This window comes from Caretta caretta, chromosome 1 (genome assembly GCF_965140235.1).
Source record: "Caretta caretta isolate rCarCar2 chromosome 1, rCarCar1.hap1, whole genome shotgun sequence".
NCBI lineage: Eukaryota > Metazoa > Chordata > Testudines > Cheloniidae > Caretta > Caretta caretta.
Window position 1 is genome coordinate 158,213,514 of NC_134206.1, and position 24,451 is coordinate 158,237,964.

The window sequence follows — 24,451 nt, forward strand, 5'->3', positions numbered from 1 at the left end:
AGGATCCCACAGGGTGCAGGTCTGGGCAGTGGTGTCTTAGGGTGGGTGCTCTAACTTCCCTTAGCTGCACATGTGTTCATTTGTTCACTGCCCTTCTGACTGTAATCCTTGGGCCTCTGCTGTAGTTGATGGGCTATCCAGTGTAGTTCTAGGGTTACTACTGCTGCGGGAGCCTAACCAATCTTATCTATTCTGTCCAGGCATTTATACTCCATCCACCACCATGGTATCTGAGTCCACATGCTGCAATAATGCACATGGGCACTGCACCTTATGGGGCACTGGAGCAGCTGCTGCCAACCTGGATCCTTCTTTGGGAAGTACTCTGGTGGTAAATGAACTGCTCTGATGGACACACACAGGATGGGGATAAAAGGTACATCTGTTTGAGATTGCTTTTATTATCTTCTTGTTGTGAGTGGAGGATTGCTCCGGCTGTGCTAGATAGAACTGCCACTGACTCCAAATTCTGTACAGTTCAAACATTTCCTCATTTGCTCGGATTATTTGCTACACCCTCTTCTTGTGTCTGTTCTTAAATTAAACTGGAAGCACTTAGGGGCAGGAACTGTCTCTTAATATATGTCTGTACAGCGCCTAGTGCAATCGAGATCCGATACTGATTTGGGCCTCTGGATGCTGCTGTAATGCAAATAATAAATGACTTGGAGAGTGGAGGGGGAGAATACACTAATCTAATATGAGGACGATACAAAATGGAGAGAGATTGTCAATAAACTGAGTGTAGAATTAAAATACAGCATGAGCTTGATAGATAAGAGAAATGGACTTGAATCTATCAAAGGAGATACAATCTAATGTAAAGTAGCTGATGTAGGAAGAAATAATCAAATTCACAAAAGTAAAATGAGGCATGATTGGCTAGGCAGCAGTGCTGCAGGAATGGATCTGGAGGTTATAGGAGATGATAAACTGGACATGAGGTAAAACATTGTTGCCAACAGGAAAACACCATTTAGAGTCATCTTAACAGGAATCTTTCATGTGAAATAAATAAGGTAATTATTTTGGCACTGGTTGGGTTTCTGGTTAGGCTTCATGGGATCATATTTGTAAAGGGGCACACCAACTGGAGAGAAATCAGAGGAGGAGCATATACAAATAAATGACAAAAGTTGTAGAAAATAAAATTGCTAAAGTAAAGGTTAAGAGACTGGAGATGTTCAATATGGAGAAGAGATGGCGGGGAGGTGGAGGGGAGAGGTTTACCTACTTACGAAGACAGTACTTACCAAGATGCTATAAAGAGGATCGGGATCAATTACTCTCAGGAGCTATCAAGGACAGAACATGAGATGTAAGAGGCATAAGATGCAGCAGGGAAAATGCAGGGCAAATATTAACATGTTAAAGCAAATCCTGCTGTGACAAAGTAAAGGTGCTGCAATCTGTAACAGGGTTAACTGTTCCCACTGGGACTCATGTGGCTGCTCAGGGGCAGAGTGTAAAAGGAAAGGAAAGCGATGATCAAAGGGAAAACTAAGGACAAGAGAGTGCCTTCTTCCCTCTAGGTTGGGTCAAGTGGAGAAAGCCTGTGGGGATTATTGCCTAGTGTCACCAGTTGATTTGCTTTTGTTTTGTGACCTTTTTGTAGACAACAAAATAAACCCTGAGGAAAGGGCCTTGAAAATATGGATGCCTGGAGGTTTATTTCCCTTCCCTGGCTAGTGAAACCACCCACCAGGTTAAACCTGCCTTGATTTACACCCTGTGCAGGTCCATTGACTCCGTGAGAGATACATAGGGTATAAGTAAAGACAGGGCTGGGCCCTAAAACTACAGTCAGTCAATGCAGAAATAAAGCACGGTTACCAAGGGAGATTTTGAACTTTCTCGAGTTGCATATATGCATGGTGGTCTTATAGGAATGGTTCAGGCATAAATTTAAACTTCACCTTGATTTGGGAGTGATATACTGGAGATCTCTCTCCCTCTGAATGCCTGTATGAATATCTTGCTTTATGCGTGTGAGGGTATGTCTACACTGCAGTCCTGGGGGTGATGGCAGCTTGTGTAGCCATACCTGAGCAAGCTTTGATCTAGCTAGCTCGAGTACCAGAGCAGAGAAGTTGCAGCAGTGTGCAAGTAGTTACCCTGGGTTCCTGGAAGGTTTGGACAACCAGGGCTGAAATTGTGTGCTGCTGTGACTTCGCTGCTCTGGTATGCAAGCTAGCTAGATTAAAGCTAGCACAGACATCACTACAAGAGCTGCAGGCTCACTTCGTGATTGCGGTGTAGACATACCTTAACTCAGAATCTCAATGCTATTTTATGTAACTTGGTGTGCTTATGTTGGTGTGCCATGCTTTCTTCTGTGCCGGTGATGCCTAGATGACCGTACTGTGAATGTGTGTGGTATCTTTTGATTAGAATGTGACTTTACTGGAAATACCCTCTGTTATTTCACTGATGACAATTGGAAAATGCCCAATTTTGTTGTGGTTTGGGTTAGTTTGGTTCCCCCCCCCTCCTCTTCACCCCCCGCCAGCACTTGTACTAATTTCCTTCCTTCTTCCTGTTAAGCAATATATTGTAAAACTTCATACCTTTATAGTGGTTACAAATGAAAAACTCCATAATCGTGTAGGGTAAGAGAGAGAGAGAGGAGCTCCTGTAATGCATGTGGGTAGGAAAGCACCAGGAGCTCCCCAGTGGGGAATATCCTAACAGTCATTGGTTGCCTCTTGTTGTTCCCTTGTGTAATGGTGTGCAGGGAGCAGGCCTGTGGAAAGGAGGGGTTGTTGATGGGTGTGTCTTGATTGTTCCGTGTCATGGCTGGATAGTCCCTTGGGGATCTCTACAGCCCAGACATATGTTAGAGTAGCTGTTAAGTCAGCTCTAGTTTATCCTGAGGGCTGCCAAACGGGCTCTCACTAGCCCCAAAATCATGGACATTGAAAAGTGTTTTAAATCTACCTTTGCTTACTTCACCAGTGCTGTGCCTCCTGAAAGGTGCTGGTCAGAACTGGGATCTTAAAGTTTATTCATTTATGCCAGACATGAGGGATTTTGTGTCTAGCAGCAGGTAGGGCTGTGATCAAGATCAAGGTGGCTAATAACTGCTGGAAGCTGTGAGGCTATTACCTCCCTTCCTTTTTAGGGCTGGTATAGTCTTTGCATTCCAACAGTGGTAAAAAGGAGACAGCTGGCCTCTTGCTTTGTGGGGAAGGTTGGTACTTGGCACCATTCCCCACAGCCATGATTCTCGCTACTGTAGGGCATTTCACAGAATTGATGCTATCTCAGGTGATTCTCTTCTTTTCAAAAACCCATTTCCAGGGGCTGCATCTCTGGTATTCCTGATTCTGCTTTGGAGCAAGCCTCAAACTGAATGAGATTCTTTGGCACTCTCATGCTTCATTTCTAACACATGAGGCCTTTGTGCAGTGTGTACATCTGTGCAAAGTGTGTGTAAAATGCAGCCATTGTGCTGTTTACATCAACTTTGCCCAGATGTAGATGACTACAAAAGGGGCAAAGCACTGAAGAGGACCAGGCCTCCGGGGCCTGTGTTAAAACTATGTCTCAATCCCAGCTTTGTCATCCCACGGCTACAATCAGTTTGTGTTTTGAGAAGGCCAGAGTGTTCTTTGTACCCTGAAAACCTAGTTTATCTCAGTAGAGTCGGGGGAGGCACTGAGGCAAGGCCTGCTTTGTCAGGCTTGAGAGGTTTCTGTGTGGTAAAATCAGGGAACCAGTGCAGCGCGTACTCTGAATATAAAAACTACCTCCGTACATGGGACTGCAAGGAAAGAGGTAGAAATGCATCTCTTCTCTCTCTCTTGGAGTCCACGAGAACTAGAGGGAATTTGGATGTCTGTGAAGAAAAGAGCTTAATTCTTCCCCATGACCAGCTTAAAGCAGAGTTACAGCAGCTAAATGGACCATGCAGTATGAAATGCAAAGTCACGCTAGTCTGCGTCAAACATTCCCCCCTGGTAGCAGAGAGCACAGTCAAAGAGCAAAACAAAGGCAGATGCATCGACAACTGAAAGTGTTTTTATTGCTTTCTTATGCATGGCCGCTGCCCAGGAGATCTCAGCTGAATTTAAGTAGTGGGAGTCACCCGGAGGTCACAGAGAAATGGGGAAATCTCCCTCCACCGTCACAAATGAGTTAAAGGCTTCCGTGGTTTTCTTTCCTTTAGTTCATTTGTAGCAGGTGTCAGGAAAACTCCTATTAAAAGCTGATAAAGAAACATTAGGAGTATCTCCTGCTTGCTGAGCCAATTAAATTGTCCTTAAATAATACAAAAAGGGGGGAAAAGGAAAATTCAAGGATGGGGAAGCGGAAATATACCTTGCTGAGAAACCAGATACCCGCTCAGAGGACTAGTTTCAGAGTGGTAGCTGTGTTAGCCTGACTAGTAATGGAATTACGTAGCCTTGACTCAGGGCAGAGCCGGCGCTAGGCATAAGCAGACTAAGCAATTGCTTAGGTCCCAAGCAGCTGAAGGCCCCCTCCTATCAGTTATTTATATGTGCTGCAGGGTGGGGAGCGTAAAATATTCCTACTTAGGGCCTCCAATTGGCTAGCACGTGCACTGCCTCAGGATACATCTACACAGCCACCGGAAGCGTGCTTCCCAGCACAAGTAGACAGAAACACACAAGTTCTGCTCAAGCTAGAGCCCAAAAAATAGCAGCATGGCTGGGGGTAGTATGGGTAGGAGCCCAAAGTCGGTGCCTGATTTGTATGCAGCGGAGCAGACTGCAGCCGTTCTTACCTTGGATACATAGGTAGGACTCGTCGAGACTCTAGATTCCAGCATATGTTAGAGGGCTTATTCCTTCACCCACTTACTTCCCTGGTCCTTCTCACATGAACAGAGAGCAACAATACCCGAAGTCCAAAGGTGCAAACAATTCGATGTTTATTGGGGTGAACTTCCAGCAAGCATGATTCCAGTTTCCTTCCTTAGTATCCTCCTTCCCAGCTCTGACACCACAGAGCCTTACGCCTGTGTCCCTGTTCTCATTCCTACCCTTAGCCAAACATGATTCCAACTTCCTTACTCCCATTCCCATTTCCCCCTTTAGCAAAACATGATTCCAATTTTCTTACCCCCATTCTCTGTTCCCATCTCACACACCCACATGCCCACCCCCACCCATACCCAGTCACTTCCTCATTGATTACAGATTATATAGTAAAACTTGAGTTCTGCTTAGCTATACCTTAACCAATCATTTTCCTGAAATTTAACTAACCAATCCTAACATATTGTAACATGATTATGTAACCAATTATATCCCACCACCTTAATTAGTTTACACCCAGCAAAATTAATTATACAGCAGACAGGAACAATCACAGAACCAGACAGAGATTATACAGACAAACAATAGCAAAGTGGGAACTACAATGACAAGACAACACAGAAGCGAGGATTTCACATCCCAGCTATTGATAAGTGAGTTCTTGCCAGACAGGATGCTATCAAACTAAGTTTCCTTTTACATTTTCTAGGCACTTCCCTTTCTCTGGAGGTGATAGGCACTATCAGGACAGGATTGTATTCCTAACAGCCGAATAGCACCTTATTTCAGTGTGACTAGTTTGGAATGTGAGGATGTGACCGGTCGCTTCCTAGCTTATGGCTGCCTCTGCTGCTTAGCCAAAGGCCTTAGCCTAAGCACAGGGCCTCAGACTGTCACAGTAAGAGAAGGCCCTTACACCAGCAGACAGTGATTTTGATTCTTTCTTTTATACCTCTATAACTGGCCAAGTGATAAGAATACACCTAAATTCTTAGAGTATAGGCCTTTACAGACAGGCCTGAATATCTATATCCTAACAGCATATAGTGCTCCATCCTAATCCAAGTGGTTTCTCTGATGTTGTGCCATACAGCCTGGGCAAGCTATACCTCGGTTTTAAAGACATAGGTGTCTGCAGGGCATGTTGTACTTCATGGGCTAAACTTTGGTTCCCACTGATATTGAGGATACTTTCTTTAAACTGTTACCAAAAAGTCTCCATGTTGATAACTTTTTCACGTATTTATTTTAGTCAACATTTTAGGATGTCAAAAAGTAAAATAGAAAGGTAGCATCAGCACCAAGTGAAGGATATACCAATCTTCAAAAGTAATCTACCTGCCCTCCCATTTCTGTGAAGCAGAGTGAGGGGACAGAGGAATAAAACTGTCGGAGTCCACAGTGCTTCTCTGTCTTGTTCCTTCTTAACATGCATTCACCAAATCCCTGGCAGGTGGTAGCAACGGAAGACTCACGAAAACTTTGGAGGACCCTGTAGAGTCCTCTGTGACTAACAAATCTCTAAATAGCAAATAGACGCTTCTTGTATATGTATTCCCTAGAGTTTGCTGGAAAAATTAAAACAAAACAAAACATCGTTTCAAGTTTTTGTTCCCTTTGGCTGGGACCCTGCCCCGCTGTCCAGGTCATGCACCTAAATTGCGTGTAAAAAAGTGGCTGAAGTCCAAACTTAGTGCTGTGTAAAATATAATATATCAGTATGGGGCAGAGAGAGAGAGTTTACTGAGTCCTTTAGGATGCTATGGCAGTATGGTAACCGAGTACGATGTTTTGTTTGTTGCCTATAATTGTATAAGTAGCTAACAGTTTTAAAATGGGGATTCTCAAACGTTTTTGTAGTGAGGTCCACATCTGAAAAGAGAAATGTTCTCATGGACCGCCACCTAACCTCGTGTTTGTGATCAGAGAACATCTCTTTGGTACTATCATCAACTGCTTACATGGAAAAATAATATTAGAAATGTGTTTAATGTATTTGAATTGCCTTTCAATTTGATTTAGTAACTGGGAATAAAGGAGGGATGGGTAAATGTTCTAATGGCATGCAATAAAGAAGCTAGAGACTGGGAGGAAAGTAGGAGCATGTTTGAAAAGTGGGAAGAGACATTTCATAAAAAATAGAAATGTAAGATCATGAGCTGTTATTTCTATACAAATGCAAAGAGCACCCATTGTAAATAAGATTGTTATACTGTATGCTCCTCTATTGATTCCTTTTGGAGCCCCAATTAATTTCTGGTACTCATTGCCACTAGATAGAACTGATCCTAGAGCTTACTAGGACTCAGAAAAGGATTAAATATTTATATGGATAATGAGGACATCCACAATTACATTATATCCCTTCTGTAGAAGTAATGTATTTGTGAATGCTCAAGTTTCAGGTCATATCATAAGTCAACCTCTAGCTGACTGGGTTTAGGAAGAAGCTTCTCCTGTGGTCAGGTTTTCCATAATTGTTCAATATGAGGTTTTTTCCACCTTCCTCTGAAGCAATGTCAGAAACAGTATATTGGGCTGAATGGGCCAGAGATCTGATCTAATATGGCAATCCCTCTGCTCGTATGACCACGCAGCTTATTTGCAAATAAATAATGTCAGGCTGACCCTTTTGTTTGTGCACTATGCCTTCTCCCATTATGTGAATAAGTTAATAAACAGCATGAGCATCTCCTCAACACAGCCTGAAACAGGATCTGGAATGATTTTAGCTTAGGGTTGTGTTCATCAAATGAAGGTTTACACTCAATACCACGTGCTAACCTTGTGCAGCACATTTCCTGTCATGGCTTCCAAGACACTTTGCAATACAGAGACATAGTAGACTAAATAACAAATATTAAGCCAAAGCAAGCAAATGAAACATGAAATTCAAATGCTGCAATAATGCTAGAATCCTACATAGGGATGGGATTCTGCCTAAAAAGAGGTTCTTGATTTCCTTTAGCAGCTCCTAATTCTTTTAGAAACTTGGCCTGTCATTAGGCTGGAGCTCTCAGTGGATAGAACTAAGATGATTATGTTGAAGACTATACAGTACTGCCAACTCCAAGTGCCAAAAAAGTCATAAGATTGGCATACAGATCATGAGATTTTTAAAAATAACAACTTTGGGGGCTCTTTTATCTTCTGATGTTTTATTTGTTTCAAGCTTTTCTCTGCAACTATGAGAGCTAGCTTCCTTTCTTTAAAAAAATGAAAGCTGAGATTTTCATGCATCTAGGAGCTGGGCTTTAAGCAAAACACCAAGGATTACAAGATTCTTGACAAAATCATGAGAGTTGGCAACACCACAGATGTTAGTATGAGTGTTGTCCCAACTCAAAGGTCCTGTGAATGAGAGTGGCTGTTCTGAAGAGCTTCCGAGACCAAGCTAGGAACTGGAGACTCTTCACTCCAGTTGAATTTTCAGTGTACACAGCCCCTCCAAACATGCTCAGAAGGCTAAACTTTTACTAAGATGATTTAAAATATTGCATTATTACTGTGACAAAACTGGGACTCATAACTCCCACATGCCAGGATGCACGGTGGCCTGGGCTGAGCCCTGCATCACCCTATTGCTCTATTGGTACCTGGCTGGGGTGACCTTTCTGTAGCTGTGTTTCCTAGATCAAATGCAATTGAAAACACAGAATGTTCTTCTCCTTCCATTAAGATAAATCCCTACAGCCTCTATACCATTTCTTTCACAGTGCTTGTCCACCAGCTATGCAAAATGTTTTAATGAAACATGCATAATTCATTAATCTCAATTAAAATGTAAATCTATTGTCAGTCTCTTGGATAATTAAAGCGCCATTATGGGAATAGTTTTAAGTTCTGTAGCTGAAGTTCCTTTCACTAAAACAAACAAATGACACTTTAAGCTGTCCTGAAGAGGTCCAATAGATGCCCATGTGGGAAGTAATTTGAACTTACTGAAGAGGTTGGCCAGTCTGTGTCTCTGTAATATTCAACAGAGCATGCATATGTTCTGCTATAAATTGAATATGGTTGTTCTCTTAGGTGTTAGGTGTCTGTATTTCTGATCTGGCATGGACAAAGAAACTATTAATAGCTACATTTCCTACAGTAGAATACTTTATTGACTTAAAGCTGCCCTTCAGAAACCTTCAAATGGGTATGATGTAATGATGTATTACGATGCTTAATGTAAACATTCAGCCTACTTAAAGGTCTCAGAGGTTAGGTCAGATGTTGGTAAAGCAATTCTCAAACTGTGGGTCGGGACCCCAAAATGGGTTGCAACCTCATTTAATGGGGTCGCCATGACTGGCTTAGACTTGCTGCAGCCCGGTTCCAAAGCTGGAGCCTGAGCTCCACTGCCCAGGGCCAAAACCAAAGCCTGAGGGCTTCAGCCCTGGGCAGCGGGACTCAGGTTACAAGCCCCCTGCCTGGGGCTGAAGCCCTTGGGGCTTTGGCCCCCCTGCCTGGGGCAGTGGGGCTCGGCCTTTGACTTTGGCCCCACCACCCAGGGCAGTGGGGCTAGGGCAAGCTCAGGCTTTGGTCCCTTCTCCTGGGGTTGTGTAATAATTTTTGTTGTCAGAAGGGGGGGTCATGGTGCAATGAAGTTTGAGAACCCCTGGGTGTAGCATAGTCACACTGCTATTCATTATATAAATGAATAAATTAGAAGCCTCTATTACACAAGGATGGGGTGGTGGAAAAGTGCTCAGCAAGTGACTTATTTGTAATTGTTAGTGCTTCCCCCCTTCATTTAATAAAAATATTAACTAAAACAAAAAAAATCATACAGATGAGGTAGCCATACAAATGTCTTGAAGCTGTGGGCTGAGAGGAAGAGCTGGTCTTAAAGGGGAGAAAAATACATACCCTGGTTGGGTTGCTAAATTCCTTGGTTTCCTCCATCCAAATAAATTGCTGGGACTGAGCATATTCCACCAGGTTTATTGGATTTTTTTTTCAAGGGGGGAAAAAAAAGAGTACTTCCCCACATATTTCCCCCCCCCCCCCCCCAAGTACATTGCAACTCTGGGGGAAATTTTGGAATTAAACAAATATCTCTTAAAATATGAAAGGAAAGTGATTGGTTGTGCCAATACCCTAAAGTCACATTTGTCTCTAGTTAATGATACATATGGCTTTCTTGGAGGGTCTGGGATTCATTACCTACCTTCTGCCATCACAAATAACCTTATGGCTTTGGAAATATGCATAGAATTCTAAGATTCGCTCTCCCAGCTAGGCTGTGATATGAAGCAATGGTTGGATTAATGGCAGCTGTGTGTGTGTGTGTATAACTCAGCCCCCGCAGCAGCTTGTCCCCTGACATTAGGCTGCTCCTGGCTGCAATAGAACAGTGAATGTACCCTGAGAATGGGAAAGAACCTGCAGCCAGTTGATTCATGAGCCAGTTTAGAGCCTGGCGGTGTTACTGTCTGGGTGTCAGCGTCAGGGCGGAGAGGGGGATGGAACAGCCATCTCTCTGTCATCCACAGATTCTAAAGAACTGGAGGAAATGGAATCTGACACTTATTTCCGAGGCCATATTTTGAAGTATTCTTAGGAGCCCTGTTCAGATCAGGTTTTCCTTCACAATTCTTTGCTATTCAGGTCACGGGTGGTGGAAGTGAGGGTCCCTTTACAAAAACAAAAGCCCACAGCAACTCAGGACCTGGCTAACCTCTTCTCCTCATCTCCCACAAATTTAAGGTTTGGGATAGTCTAAGATATACAATCTGAGTAATTTCTTGGCATCTCTGTGTATATGATTGTGTCAGGGGCACTGGAGGAATGTTAATACCACAAAGGCAGTTGGGCAGTGGGGGGGGCTTTTTCAGTGTCAGAGGCTCATTTGAAAGACAGCAGTTGAACCATTCTGATAGCAGCTCTGTCGCTGTGGGAAGTATCAAATTAAACTGATAATTATCTGCAGCACCTGTACAAATTAGGAACCTTCTGATGTTCAGGCTCATAAGTTTAGAGTTAACTGACACATTTTAATCTATTTCGTTTAATAAAAACTCTTAGCATTGGCCCTCTCATGCCCCCGCAGCAGTTTTAATAATTCAATAAAATCTTCAGGAAATGCCTCCCTTCCCATCCTCTCCCCAGCTCCTACCAGTTCCCATCCAGAAGCATGGCTCAGGCTTCTAAAATGGCTGGCCCTGTTTGTTTTGGATGTAACATGTTTTATGTCTCAGAATGGAGAGGGAGCATTTATTTGTAACTGTTTGTCCTCTAGCTAAGCCTAAAATCCACTGTATGGATGAAACCGTTCAGGGGAACCCTTCAAAACTCAACTCAGGTCTTTTAAAATTAACTAAAGCATGCTGATTCTAGCTCTTTGGATGTAGCAGAGACATTGGTGCAGGCAGCCTCCAGGAGCAAACCTTGCAACTCTTCAGCTTTGCTTGCAAAATACAGTGTATAGTCCTAACCACAAACACTTCATTATCACTCCGCCCTCTACACCAGACATCAACAATACCGCAGCACCTTCCATCTGAGCTTCTCCAAACACTTGGTAAAGATATTAGTCAATTATTTTTTAAATTTATAATTGTTTTTGCCCATTTCTATTTGTTTTCTGTTATTAACTCTTAGCTATTTATAACCATATCAATTTATATATATATTAACAGAATAAAGCAAATATATATTTTCTTTATTCTGTTAATTTTAAAAATGTATTTTTACAGGTTTCTTAAATAGTTTCTAACATTTATTTTAGTAGTTTCGTGCACTCACACATTCCTCCTCGAAAGCATCTGGTGCTGGCCATTGTTGGAGACAGTATATTTGACTAGATGGACTGACCACTGATCTGATTCAGTCTAGCAATGCCCGTGACACCAGATTAGGTGGACCAATGCCTGTGTTCTTAAGCTGCTACAAGTACACCCTGTGTCATATTATAATATGGCCACATGGGAAATGGAAGCTTAGACACAGCTTCTTTACAAGGGACAGAGGTTGGATTAAGGAGTTGTATGTGTGAGGAAGGCACACTTGTCATATGTAATAGCTTTGCGGCAAGGCAAGTTTCCTCTTCTGTGTATCGTGCTGGAACTCCTGCCCTTGACTTCCCCACCCCCAAAATTGCTGTACTCATTGATTTATACATTACTCTGACTAACTGAAGATTTGATCAGATCTGGTGCCATGCTGGAGGTTCCCTACATCCTCATGAACTATTTGCATGGCATGGAAGAACCCCCGGGGAGAGCTTAGGTGTTTTGAAGACAGGGACTGAACACATGTAATGGTTTACAAGATTATCTCACAACCACACTGAGATAATCTCTTAGGTGGATTATTTCTAAAGCCACAACACTAACATGCAACTTCAAGAGTCTCAGATGAAATGCTGATTGAGCTTTTATTTTTTTAAATTTTTACTGGCCATAGAGAGGTTAATGAAAGGGCATATGTTTCTCAGCTTGTTTAAGAGTCTTGATACTTTCCTGAGTTTCTTAGGGGCTAATTCTTGACAGTGAGGAACATTTAAGTAGTGTGTGGTACTGTTTTGTACTGTTAAAGCCCTGAGAATGCGGCTGGCAAGGGTGGAGGCGGTGAGCTGACTACTTTTGGGGCATTCTTCGAACTGCCTGGAGGGAAGCTTCTCTTCCCAAAGGATCCTTCAGCCTTCAGATCTACTATCCTCCTTGATTTGCTCAGCAATTTCACACTTGCTTAGTGAATCTCCCTTTTGGCAATCAGCCAGGGCAGGGGGTATTAGAAATAACTTGGAAGGGAAGCCTATCAAGTCTTGGTAATGGGGTTTGATTTAAAGCTTTCTCTTTTGCTCCCCTCCCCCCGCCCCCCCGCCCATCACACTGAGTCTTCGCCACTAAAAATGAGAGCAGCTATTCTAGATGAGACAGAAGCACTCTGAAACTGATGGATTACATACAGAACCAGAGCTCCTCTGAGAGTCAGAAACATATTGCAGGGTGTGTGTAGGAGTGATTATGAGGCTGGTGCTGTGTGAACTGCATCTATACCAATCACTTTAGGATTGAAAATAAGTTTTTGAAACAAACAAACGACAAAAGAGAACACTTCAGAGGAGGTCCATGTGGATATATATTTGAATCCTTCATTTTTATTCTGTTTCTCCTACTTGAAAGAATGCAGCACTTTACCTGAGGCTAGAAGCTAGCACAGGTTTCCCTTGTGACTAAGCAGCACACTGACTTTGCAATACTATGCCTTCCTATGCGGTGCACAGACATGAATACATGGGGGAGCTGGAAGAATAAGGTAGTTTTGGTTTGTTCATTCAAAGTGTCCTGGGATTGCAATCTGGAATTGCATTACTTACCGTCTTGGAGGACGATGGGTGGGGAAGGGTATAGTAGTGAGTAGAAAGTGATCATGAAGATAGAGACTTGTTACAACTTTAAATAGCTTTTATAAACATTATCCTGAAGTCTCAGAAGGAGAGAGGTGGAGCTTAATTTGAGAAAGTTTTGGGAGAAAACTTGGTTTCCCTGTTTAAAAATAAGATTCCTTTGAACATACAGGAGATGGGAAGAGATGACAAGGAAAGTATTTTCTCCCTTACTAAATGTCTACCTTTGGAGCTCTAGAGGAAGCTATGGTGTATAGTATGCATGTGATCCTACAGAATAAGAAGGGTCACTGAACGGGTGACGCAGGGAAAGAAGGATTACAGTGCATGTGATGGCAGGAGGAGGATGGAGAAGAATTCTTCAGTCTGATGGGGATGTGAGGAAAGGGGTTACTAGAGGATTTTCTTGGGATTCTGTGCATAATGAAGAAATTCTGCCCTTGGATCCACACTTTGGGCCTCTGAGGGGACATATGTGGGGTTAGGAGAAACCTCATCATATAATTTACAATCTTTTGGTTTCCTATCATCCTCCAAAAGCTTTTTCTCTGCCTTTTTTCCATGTTTACATTGGCAGCTTTCCAATCAACCACATCATTTAGTCCAAAATTGCCTGTCTTGGGGGGTTTAGCAAAATCCTCAAGTTACTATCTGAAAAAAGAAATTCTTTCTTATGCTACCATAGAAAATAAGTGGACATAGAGCCTTATAGAGTGTGAATTAATGGACACCTTAGCTGGAATTATTTACATTCTTTGGCCTCTGCCTAACACACAGTCAGTAGGAAACTTCCTGGCTAAATATGATTTTAAACATCATTCAAGTACTTCATAGATCTGTGCATGCTGCCCCAAATCACATTGGACCAAATTCTGCCCTTAGAAGACGATCCTATTGATTTCAGTGGGAATTCAGATGGATGTATCCAAAGGCAGAATTTGGTCCTTTGACACTCTTTTTGCTATCATGTCACATTGACTGTGAGCTCATATTGCTAATGAGCTGTCCACTATCACCTCCTGGTAACAATCAGCAGAAGCCTACCAGAGGTGTGATAACAGTCAGAAAATTGGATATGAGCTTGTAACATGATAATGGCAGCAAAAAAATTAAAGGTGATTTTTTTCAGCTACATACACAAAGAGGTCACAGCAAGTGCCAGAAAAGTGACAGTTCCTTGTCATAAGATAACATCATACCTATAATCTGACTTTCCATTCTGGGTACATGAGTACCAGAATGGCATCAAGAAATTGGAGGGGATTCAGAGAAATGAAAATAAATAAAGATCTGGAAGGACTGACTAATTCTTTTAGGTCCATGTACCAATGAAAAGATTATATACATTATAAACATATATCAGAGGGGTAGCTGTGTTAGTCTGGATCTGTAAAAGCGGCAAAGAGTCCTGTGGCACCTTATAGACTAACAGATGTATTGGAGCATAAGCTTTCGTGCGTGAATACCCACTTCGTCAGATGCATGTAGTGGAAATTTCCAGAGGCAGGTATAAATATGCAAGCAAGAATCAGGCTAGGGATAACAAGGTTAATTCAATCAGGGGACTAAACATAGTCCGCATTTGATCTGTGACAAATCTCATCCCTATGTTTGTCATGTTATTTAAAAGAAAACTGTACTCATTTTGATCTCCTCAATAGTCTAAAAGTTCAAAGGAAAAGAAGCAGTCAGTACATTGTGTAAAAACCACCCTGCAAAGAGTTTATTTGAAAATACAAGTTATATTGACAAGGGGTCACTGTTACCAGCAATTGTTCAGTGACCAATGCTTTTTATAACAGTTCTCCATCTATAATTCAGTTTAATGAAGAATTTATAACACCCTATTTTTTGAGTATGAAGAGAATGAGGGAAAGATACACTGTACCCATTCTTGTGAGTTTTGAAATAGTTGTATGGCTGAAATGCATGGGGGAGAAAAGTTGTAATTTGGCCAGAAGAAGGCCTTTACCAAGAAGGAAATGCCTCTGAATGTTCTAATGACAATGGTTCAGATTTGGCCAAGTTATGAAGCTTTGAGTATAAATTATCGTAGTTTCCACAGTACAGACACAATAGATGCTTGGCTTCTTCACCCTCAGCAACAGCCATACAGATCTGTGATGCTTCCCCTTTGTCTCCCCCTATATGCCACTACACTGCTTACTCCCAGCAGTTTCAATGGTGATGGTCTACAGCACGGGTTCTCAAACCTATCTGATTGCACGCCGCTCCTTCTTTGCATCTGGAGTCATTTACGCCCACCTCCCTGCTCCTGCCATGCAAGTACATATTGCTGCCCAGCTCTGAAGGCAGAGTGGAGAGCGGCAGCTGCTGGCCGGGTGCCCAGTTCTGAAGGCAGCTCTGCCGCCAGCACAGCACAAAAGTAAGGGTGGCATGGTATGGTGCTTTGTCACCCTTACTGCTGCTGACGGCAGTGCTGCCTTCAGAGCTGGGGACGCGGCCAGCAGCCACCACTCTCCTAAAGCTTCTCACTCCCCCATGCTCCCCACTTTGAGAACCTCTGATTTAGAGGGGGAGGGGTGCACAGCGGTGAAACCAGCATCAGGAACAGGCCCAGGCTTTGGGGGAGAATTTTGGGCAGGGAAAAGAAAAGTAGGGAGAGCCTGGGGTAAAGAAGTGGATAAAACATATATGAGAGGTAATGTAGGGGCTCTTTAATTACTTGAAAATCAAAACGGAATCCTACAAAAAGTAGAAACGGATGAATTGCTAGGGAGGAGTACAAAAGAATAGCACAAGCATGTAGGGACAAAAGGGTTAGGCACAAAATGAGTTACACCTACCAGGGGCTATAAAAAGCAATAAGAAGAGGTTCTTTAGATATATTAGAGCAAGAGAAAGATGAAGGAAAATGCAGGTCCTTTACTTAGCAGGGAAAGAGAGCTAATACCTGATGATATCAAGAAGGCTGATGTGTTTAATGCCTATTTTGCTTCAGTCTTCACTAAAAAGGATAAAGGTGACCAGATATTCAACACAATTAATATTAACATAAAGCAGGGAGATTTAGGTTAGATACTGTGAAAAACTTTCTATCTAAAAGGGTAGTTAAGCTCTGGAATAGGCTTCCAAGGGAGATTGTTGAATTCCTATCATTGGAGGTTTTAAGAAGGAGGTTGGACAAACACCTGTCAGGGATGGTGTAGGTTTACTTGGTGTAGGCCTCAGCACTGGGAACTGGGTTGGATGATTTCTTGAGATTCCTTCCTACCCTCCATTTCTCTGAATCTATGAAAAGCAGAACAAGAAGGGTGAGAGGCCAGTGCAATGACAGCACAAACAGGAAGTCGTTTTCCAGAGCAGAGGGGAAAAAAAGTCTTTGTGTTTTTCTAAGTATAATACATTTGTTATATGTACATTATTTCACACAGGGCTTAGCACAATGGGGCCCCATTCACGTTAGGTGACTGCAGTAATTTTAGTAAAGTAATGGAAAGAAAATTAGCAAGTGGTGGGAAAAAATTAAGGACTAAGGTAGAAATACTGAAAGACGGCAAAACAAAGTGAGAAAAAGCAGACAAAGAAAATTAGGAGGAAAGGGAGACTCACGAGCAAAACATCTATACTGTAAACATTTAACATTTTTTATGTGGATCAGACTCTGTCTCCTCCATGCCTTCCCATGTCCCTTCCATGTCTCTCTGTCCCATGTCTACCAGTTCTCTACACTCTCTCATTCTCCTTCTCATGCTCTGGGAGTTGCCCGTACACCCTTGCATCTCTCCCCTTGTCCCCTGCACTGCTCTTCCATAGTCTGTCATTTTCTATACGCCCCAGTCTTCTGTACTCTCTCTATCCCAGCCTCCATCCCTATTGCTCTGACCACCACAGATCTCCCCAATTATGAGACCAGGAGTCTTTCAACATGCTCCTCCCACAGTTCCCAACACCAACACCGAGTCTATATCCCGTCTGGTCTCCTGGCCTTTTCTCCTCACCCCCTCCCAGGCTTCTGCCCCTCTGTCTTTCCTCCCAATCTCCTGGCACTTCAGTTTTAAATCTCAACTCATAGACACCGACCCCAGGGGTGCTCCAGGGCTGGAGCACCCAAGGAAAACATTAGCAGGTGCTTAGCACCCACAGGCAGCCAGCTCCTTCTCCTCCCTCCCAGCACCTCCCGCCCCACGTGATCATTTGTTCTGTGGTGTGCAGGAGGTGTTGGGGGATGGAATGGGAGGAGCAGGGAAAGGGTGTGCTTGGGGGAGGAGGTGAACTGGGCAGGAAGAGGAGTGGAGTAGAGGTGGGAAGAGGCAGGGTGGGGTAGGACTTTGGGGGAAGAGGTGGTATGGGGGCAGGGCCTGGGGCGGAGCACCCCCAGGGCAAGGAGGAAGCCCGTGCCTATGTCTCAACCTCCAGTGAATCTGGAGAGGTTAGTTTATCGCTCCTCACCCTGAATGGCAGGGTTAATTTCACAAACAGCATCACAAGCCCAGCTGTGCCTGGGTTATAACACTCTAGTCAGGGATTCAGCTTTCTGTCTCCTGTATCCCCTAATGTGATACTGTGACGTTGGTTCATTACTGATTCAGACGCAAGACTGCCACCTACTGAACTGCCAACACCACTTGCTACTGCAGTAGCATCTGGGTTTCCTTTGGAGGTCTCCTATCCAAGTATTGACCCAGCCTGACCCTGTGTAAAACTTCCTTCCAAACCCTGGGAATGCTGCCTACCCAGCTCTCTGGCCTGTTGGGCACAAGACAAGTGATTTAGGAATCAAGCGACTTGAGATGTGAAGTGATCACAGCCAAAACAGATCGTGTAACACAGAGAGAACTTCAAATTTGGTTTTCTGCCAGGAAAATAGTTCTCATAATTCTTTTGTGCGTAAAGTTAGTTAGAATGAGCTGGATTCTCTGGTCCATTTAGGTTACTGCACACTGAGTAAACTGCACAAAATGGCCTTAAACTTGCCAGAGGATTCCCCCCACCCCCGTGTAGTGGGAATTTCTGGGGAATTCTCAGCTGAGAGAGGATGGAGGTTGCATAGCTGCCCACCACACCCCCTTCTTTGTAACTGCTCCATGACTGTATTCAACAAATGTTCATGGGGGTGAGGTACACCAGCATAAATATCCATGAAAAGCCAATTTTAGTCTCAAATGTCCTGCTATTAACTGAACATGAATCTCAAATTGTATATCTGAATACAAAATGTATAGTCACAGGGGTCATCCAATCAGAGAACACAAGACTGCATGACTTCAGTAATTCACCAACCCATGAAGACTACAAGTATGAACTGTTTGCAACTGGTCTGCAGACCAAGAACTATTCAATGAAGAAATTTGCGAACAATTTTGACTAGTTAGTACGTCTGATCTGCTCCCAAACAGCTTGTGAAAAGAAAAAAAAAGTTCTAAAATTAATTGAATAAATTATTACTTGCCAATTATTCACTCAGCTCTAGTTAAGGCACTCATCGCAGGTGTCACCACAATTCAGTGGCTGAATCAGGACTGGATCCCACAAGTTCTGACTGTCAGTCTTCAATAAACCATTTTGTTTTTCCCTTAGTATATTCTAGGCCCAAGTAGTCTTTTTCCCTGGGTCTCTTCCAAGTCCTTATTTTGAAACACTCCACACCTAACCCTCCTATATTACCCCACTGTGCACTTGGCCTGAAAGTGCCATTTGCGCCTGCCGCTTCTGCACCTCTCCCAGCTTATGCCTGCTTGGAGGAAAGGGGAAGAGAATTGGGACTCTAGGAAATTTGTCTTTTCTTGTCTGAGAACTTGTCCGTGACTGAGCTCCACTGCTAGGTTCCAAGGTTGGGCATTTTATTTTGACCATTCAAGCTGCTTAGCTACCATATAGAGCAATGTCATCCTGCAAAAGTATTGCTTTTAGCAGTAACTTCAGAGCTATTATGAAAAAGTCAGTACACAACTGTATGACCCAGCACAAGGTTAAATTCCTTTGGCTACTAACCCTATAAAAGCAACTGAGTAATGAGAACTAGAATTTGGAACAGGCTACAAAAACTCCCCAAACCTCAAATGAACAAAGTGTTTTGACATTCCACCATGACCTCATTGCCCATATGATATGGAACTATTTCAGCTATTCAAACAAAGAACAGTAGTTGTCACAGGAGGAAGCATAATGTCTTTCTAAGGCATATAAATACTTTACTGGCAATGGCATGCCACAAATGCACAGAATCCAGCTCCGTTGAGAGGCTTTTCTGTTCAAGGGCTTTAATGGGCTCTCTCACTCTGCAGGTGTAAGGATGACAATACTTTAGATTTACAAATACAAAGGGGCCAGCAAGTATCCAGATAGACACTTGCCGAAATGACTGCAAAAATGAAAAGGTTCCATCCAAATAACTTCCCATTGGAGAACTGTGCTAGCTACCATCCAGGCAGGCCGGAGTATGCCTAGCAACTGCTACTATTATTATTATTTAATATTTATTTACTTCAAGCACCCCAAAATGCCATTGGTACCTTCAAAACAAGCAAAGATGCAGCCTCTGCCCATAAAGGTTTTTGCAGTCTAACTATGATATGATACAAGTGAGGGGGTGATAGGAAAAAATAATAGAGGAGAAAGTAAGGACAAAGGTGACTAATATGATCACACAGTTATTCAATAAGACATGCCCACATCTTGAAGAGCATAATCTTTTCTTGTTTTGTTTTTTGCATTGTTTCTCTTGTGACGCTACACCCCATATTCTTTGCAGTGATATTATAATATGATTGACATAATTATAATGAAGTTTATGCAAGATAAGTCATGAGAGGTGTCACTGGGAAAGTTAGGACTTGCTGAATACGATTATCCAATTTGTATGCATGCATCATTTTTGTATCTGAAGTTATGAATACTGACTATGTATCTGAATTTCAAATTTAATTACACCTGGGTAACACTCGCTAGACCAGAAGCTTTCAGTCTAGATCAGGGGTCTCAAACTCAAATGACCACAAGGGCCACATGAGGACTAGTACATTGGCCCGAAGGCTGCACCGCTGACCACCCACCACGCTGCCCTGGCCTCGCCCCCACTCCACCCCTTCCTTGAGGCCCCGCCCCTGCCCCACCTCTTCCAACCCCTTCCCCGAAATCCCCACCCCAACTCTGCCCCCTCCCTGCCCCCAGAGGGTGCAGAGTGCGTCAGGGGGCTCAGGGCAGGGGGTTGGAGTGCAGGAGGTGTGCAGGGTGCAGCAGGGGGCTCAGGGCAGGGGGTCGGGTGCAGGGTGCAGCAGGGGACTCAGTGCAGGGGCTCGGGGTGCAGGGGGGTGGGGTGTGGCAGGGGGCTCAGGGCAGGGGGTCGGGGTGCAGGAGGGGTTTGGGGTGCGGCAGGGGGCTCAGGGCAGGCGTTCGGGGTGCAGGGTGAAGCAGGGGGCTTAGGGCAGGGGGTCGGGGTGCAGGAGGCGTGCGGCAGGGGGCTCAGGGCAGGGGGTTTGGCTGCAGGTAGGGTTTGGGGGGCAGGTCCGGCCTGCCCTGCACTGGGGACAGGACAGGTTCCCTGCCTGCCCGCCCTGCCCCTGTGCCACTCCATGAAGTGGCCAGGACCCGTGTTGGGGGGGCACAGGGGTCTGTGTGCTGCCCTGGCCGCTCCTTCAGGTACCTCCCCCGAAGCTCTCATTGGCTGTGCACCCTGGCCGCTCCTCCTGTACCTTCCCCGAACGGTGAACCATGGCCAATGGGAGCTTCGGGGGAGGTACCTGGAGGAGCAGCCAGGGCAACACACAGACCCCTGTGCCCCCAGGTCCCAGCCACTTCCTGGAGTGGCGTGGGGGCAGGACAGGCAGGCAGGGAGGGGGCCTGCCTTCCCCTGGTGCGCGCCGGGCCAGAGCTGCTCTAGGTAAGTGCTGGGGGGGACGGGGAGACTGCAGGGAGCTCGCGGGCTGCAGAAAATAACCCTGCGGGTCACGTGTTTGAGATCCCTGGTCTAGACAGTGGGTGGGGAAGGGCCTATTCAGGGCAATGAGCTATTAGGAAATAAACAATAGGCCTTAGGAGAAGCTCCCAGCTGGGGAGTCTTCTTGAACATGCTACAGACAGCCTCCAAGTAATGGTTGCTATGACTCTACAAGGACATGTGATGAGACCACATTTCTCTAGACTCCATCTTGGGATATCAATATTTTTCCACAGACTGGTCTAGGAACCAGGCTTTGGAACAAAGGGTTCCCGCCATATGCAAAACCTATATAAGGCAAGGAGTGACATCATCTGGTGTTCTTCACTCCCCACACAAGAAGACTCCTGGAAACACCTGAGGAACAAAAACTGAACTATGGGAAGTGCTGGACCCAGGCTAAGGGATATCTAGCCTGTGAATGGAACACTTGGGGATTCCAAGCTGTAAAGCAAGTACAGCTTGCCCCTTAAGAATCTGCAGCCTGCTTGTATCATCTCTTAGGGTGAGAATCTGCTATTCATATCCTGTCTATTTAGTATATTAAACTTAGTTTGAGTTTTTGTTTATTTGCTAGGTAATCTGCTTTGATCTGTTTACTATCACTTATAATCGCTTAAAATCTATCATTTGTAGTTAATAAACTTGTTTTTGCTTTATCTAAATGAGTGAGTTGGAGTGAAGTGTATGGTAATCTTAGTTCAGGGGCAAAAGGCTGTTGCATATTCCTCTCCACATTGAGGGAGGGGGTGAATTTTATGAGCGTACACTGTACCATTCCCTGTGCAGCACAAGATAGTATAATTTTGGGTTTATATTTCAGAGGGCGGGGTGTGCCTGAGAAGCTGGGAGTTCCCTTAGCTGTAGCCTTCCTATGCAGAGGCTGGTCAGAGAGCCTGCATGTAACTGAAGCTGGGTGTGTCCCCAACTGTATGTACGCTGGTAAAATTTCAGGCTGGAGGGCTTTGCAGCTTGTCACAGTAGCACTGTGTGAGAAGGAGCCCAGGCTGGTGGGTCAGGAGGGCTCAATGGTACCCCAGTTCCAGGCGACATCCCGGGGGGAACCTGTCACACCTCCCTCCTCACTTCTCATAGACTTCTTGCTTAGTTTTGGGAGGGAAATGAGTGAGTCAAAGGAAGACTGTTTTCAGTGCATGCCAGTAAAAAAACTAGTGTTAGTGGTGGTTTCAAGTTTCCAAACAAAAATGAGGAAATATGTGTTTAAATATTTTTGAAAATTATTTTGAGTAGATGCGTTTGTATAATTCTTTTAAGTCATTTGATAGGTAAAGATTTTGGCTGGTCATCCTTGGCACTGTCCCTATAAAATTTCCCATCTTTTTCTGATTTACTTAATGACAGCAGAAATATTGGAGAAATATACAAATGAGTCAGCCTGTTAGATCTCTTCTGACAGTACAAAAACCAGGGACATCATCCTAACCAGTCTGAATCTTTGGAACTACAATATATCTTGCATTTTCCTGGTATAACTACAAAAACTGACTACCCTTATTTATACAGTAATAGAGAATTATCTCCTGATTTACTTTTCATTTGCAGTTTACTGTTCCTTCCCTGTATACCTTACTCCATAATCAGATATGTAATTACATAGTGCAACTTTGGTTCACATACAAATCACTGTCCCTTCCTGTGACGAGTTAGAGCAGATGCAGCAGGCAGGAACAGTTTAAAAGGATGTGGTCCTATTGTTAGCGATTTTAAACACTGTGCCAGTCACTGGAATGGTTCATGGTACCTGGTGGAGACCCTTCTTTTGTTTTTTCTGATGGTGGTCCCTGAACTATTCCAGCAGATGGCACTATACCATGTTAAAAAAAAAAAGAAGGAAAGCCCCTAACAGATACTCTCACATCACAAACCACCACACAGTCTGACAGGACTAACACTCTGTTCAAACGAGGCCTGGGACTTGAAGAGCAGGGCCGTTGCAGGTCAGCGCTGTGCATGAGGAAGCCTGACTGCACTTTGCCAGCTATGGACAAATTGAATAATTAGTTACATTCAAGAGCATTAAATTCACCCATAAAATTAATAAGTGTAAGAACAGGATTTTTTAAAAATAGTTTAAAAGGTTACCTAGATAGAGGAGTCCCCCTGAAATGCTTTTATTTTGGACGTTCAGTATAGTTAGAACTAGGGTTGCCAACTTTCTAATTGCACAAAACCGAACACCCTTGCCCCACCCCATGTCCCTTCTCCAAGGCCCTGCCCCCACTCACTTCATCTCCCCTCCCTCCATCGCTCACACTCCCCCACCCTCATTCACTTTCACCAGGCTGGCTCATGGGGTTGGGCTGCAGGAGGTGGTGAGGGTCCGGCTGGGGATGTGAACTCCAGGGTTGCTCCAGAAATGAGGAGTTTGGAGTGCGGGAGAGGGCTCTGTGCAGAGGTAGGGGGTTGGGGTGCAGGAAGGGGCTCTGGGCTGGGGCGGAGGTGTTCAGAGTGCGGGAGGGAGCTCAGGGCTGAGGCAAGGGGTTGAGGTGCGGGCTCTGGGAGAGAGTTAGGGTGCAGGAGAGGGTTCTAACCTGAGGTAGGGAGTTGGGCTGTGGCCGGGGATTCAAGGTGCGGGCTCCGACCAGTGGTGCTTACCTCAGGTAGCCCCCGGAAGCGGCTGGCATGTCCGGCTCCTAGGCAGAGGGGCCAGGGAGCTCTGCACGCTGCCTGTGCCAACAAGCACCAGCTCTGCAGCTCCCATTGGCCATGGTTCACAGCCAATGGGAGCTGAGGAGCCAGCACTTGGGGCAGGGGCAGCATGTGGAGTCCCCGTGGCTGCCCCTACACCTAGGAGTCAGACATGCTGGCTGCTTCCAGGAGCCACGCGGAGCCATGGAGCCTGCCTTAGCCCCACTACGCCACTGACTGGACTTTGAGCGGCCCGGTCAGTGGTGCTGACCAGAGCCGCCAGGGTCCCTTTTCAACCAGGCATTCTGGTTGAAAACTGGATGGCTGGCAACCCTAGTTAGAACGACAGTGCTTAAAAGGCCAGGGAGGATAGAGGGACGTGGGCCTTAACCATTCAATAGAGTATTGGGTCCTATTATTAATTATTTGTACTATTGTACCATCTAGAGACCCCAACCAAGATCCACACTCCATGGTGCTAGGCATTTCACAGACACATAGTGAGGAACTCTCTGCTCTGCAGAGCTTACAATCTAATAGGCAAGACAAAGGGAGCATTATTATTTTCACTTTACAACTGGTGAACTGAGGCTCTGGAGAGCTAAAGTGACTTGTCTAACGTCAAAGGAAGCTTGTGATATAACCTGGAACTGAACCCAGATCTCCTGAGTCCTGGTTTAGTGCCTTAAGCACAGGGTCATCCTTCCATTCCTGTTATAAAGCAACATATAACCATTCTGAAGTACAACTCAGCACATCTCTCCCACTAAATAGAGAATA

The 24,451-nt window shown here is 44.5% G+C and overlaps 1 long non-coding RNA gene across 2 annotated transcripts in view; it reads left to right on the forward strand.

Annotated features, from left to right (window-relative positions):
* The first annotated feature begins 208 nt into the window (after positions 1-208).
* Positions 209-24,451, forward strand: part of LOC125643127 (uncharacterized) — a 180,779-nt gene continuing 156,536 nt past the window's right edge. The window contains exon 1 of one of the 2 annotated variants that reach the window (XR_007358607.2): positions 209-376. This is a non-coding gene — a long non-coding RNA (uncharacterized LOC125643127). Of the gene's footprint in view, positions 377-11,240; positions 11,293-24,451 lie in introns of those variants that run through there. The other variant, XR_012666411.1, reaches the window with a different exon arrangement.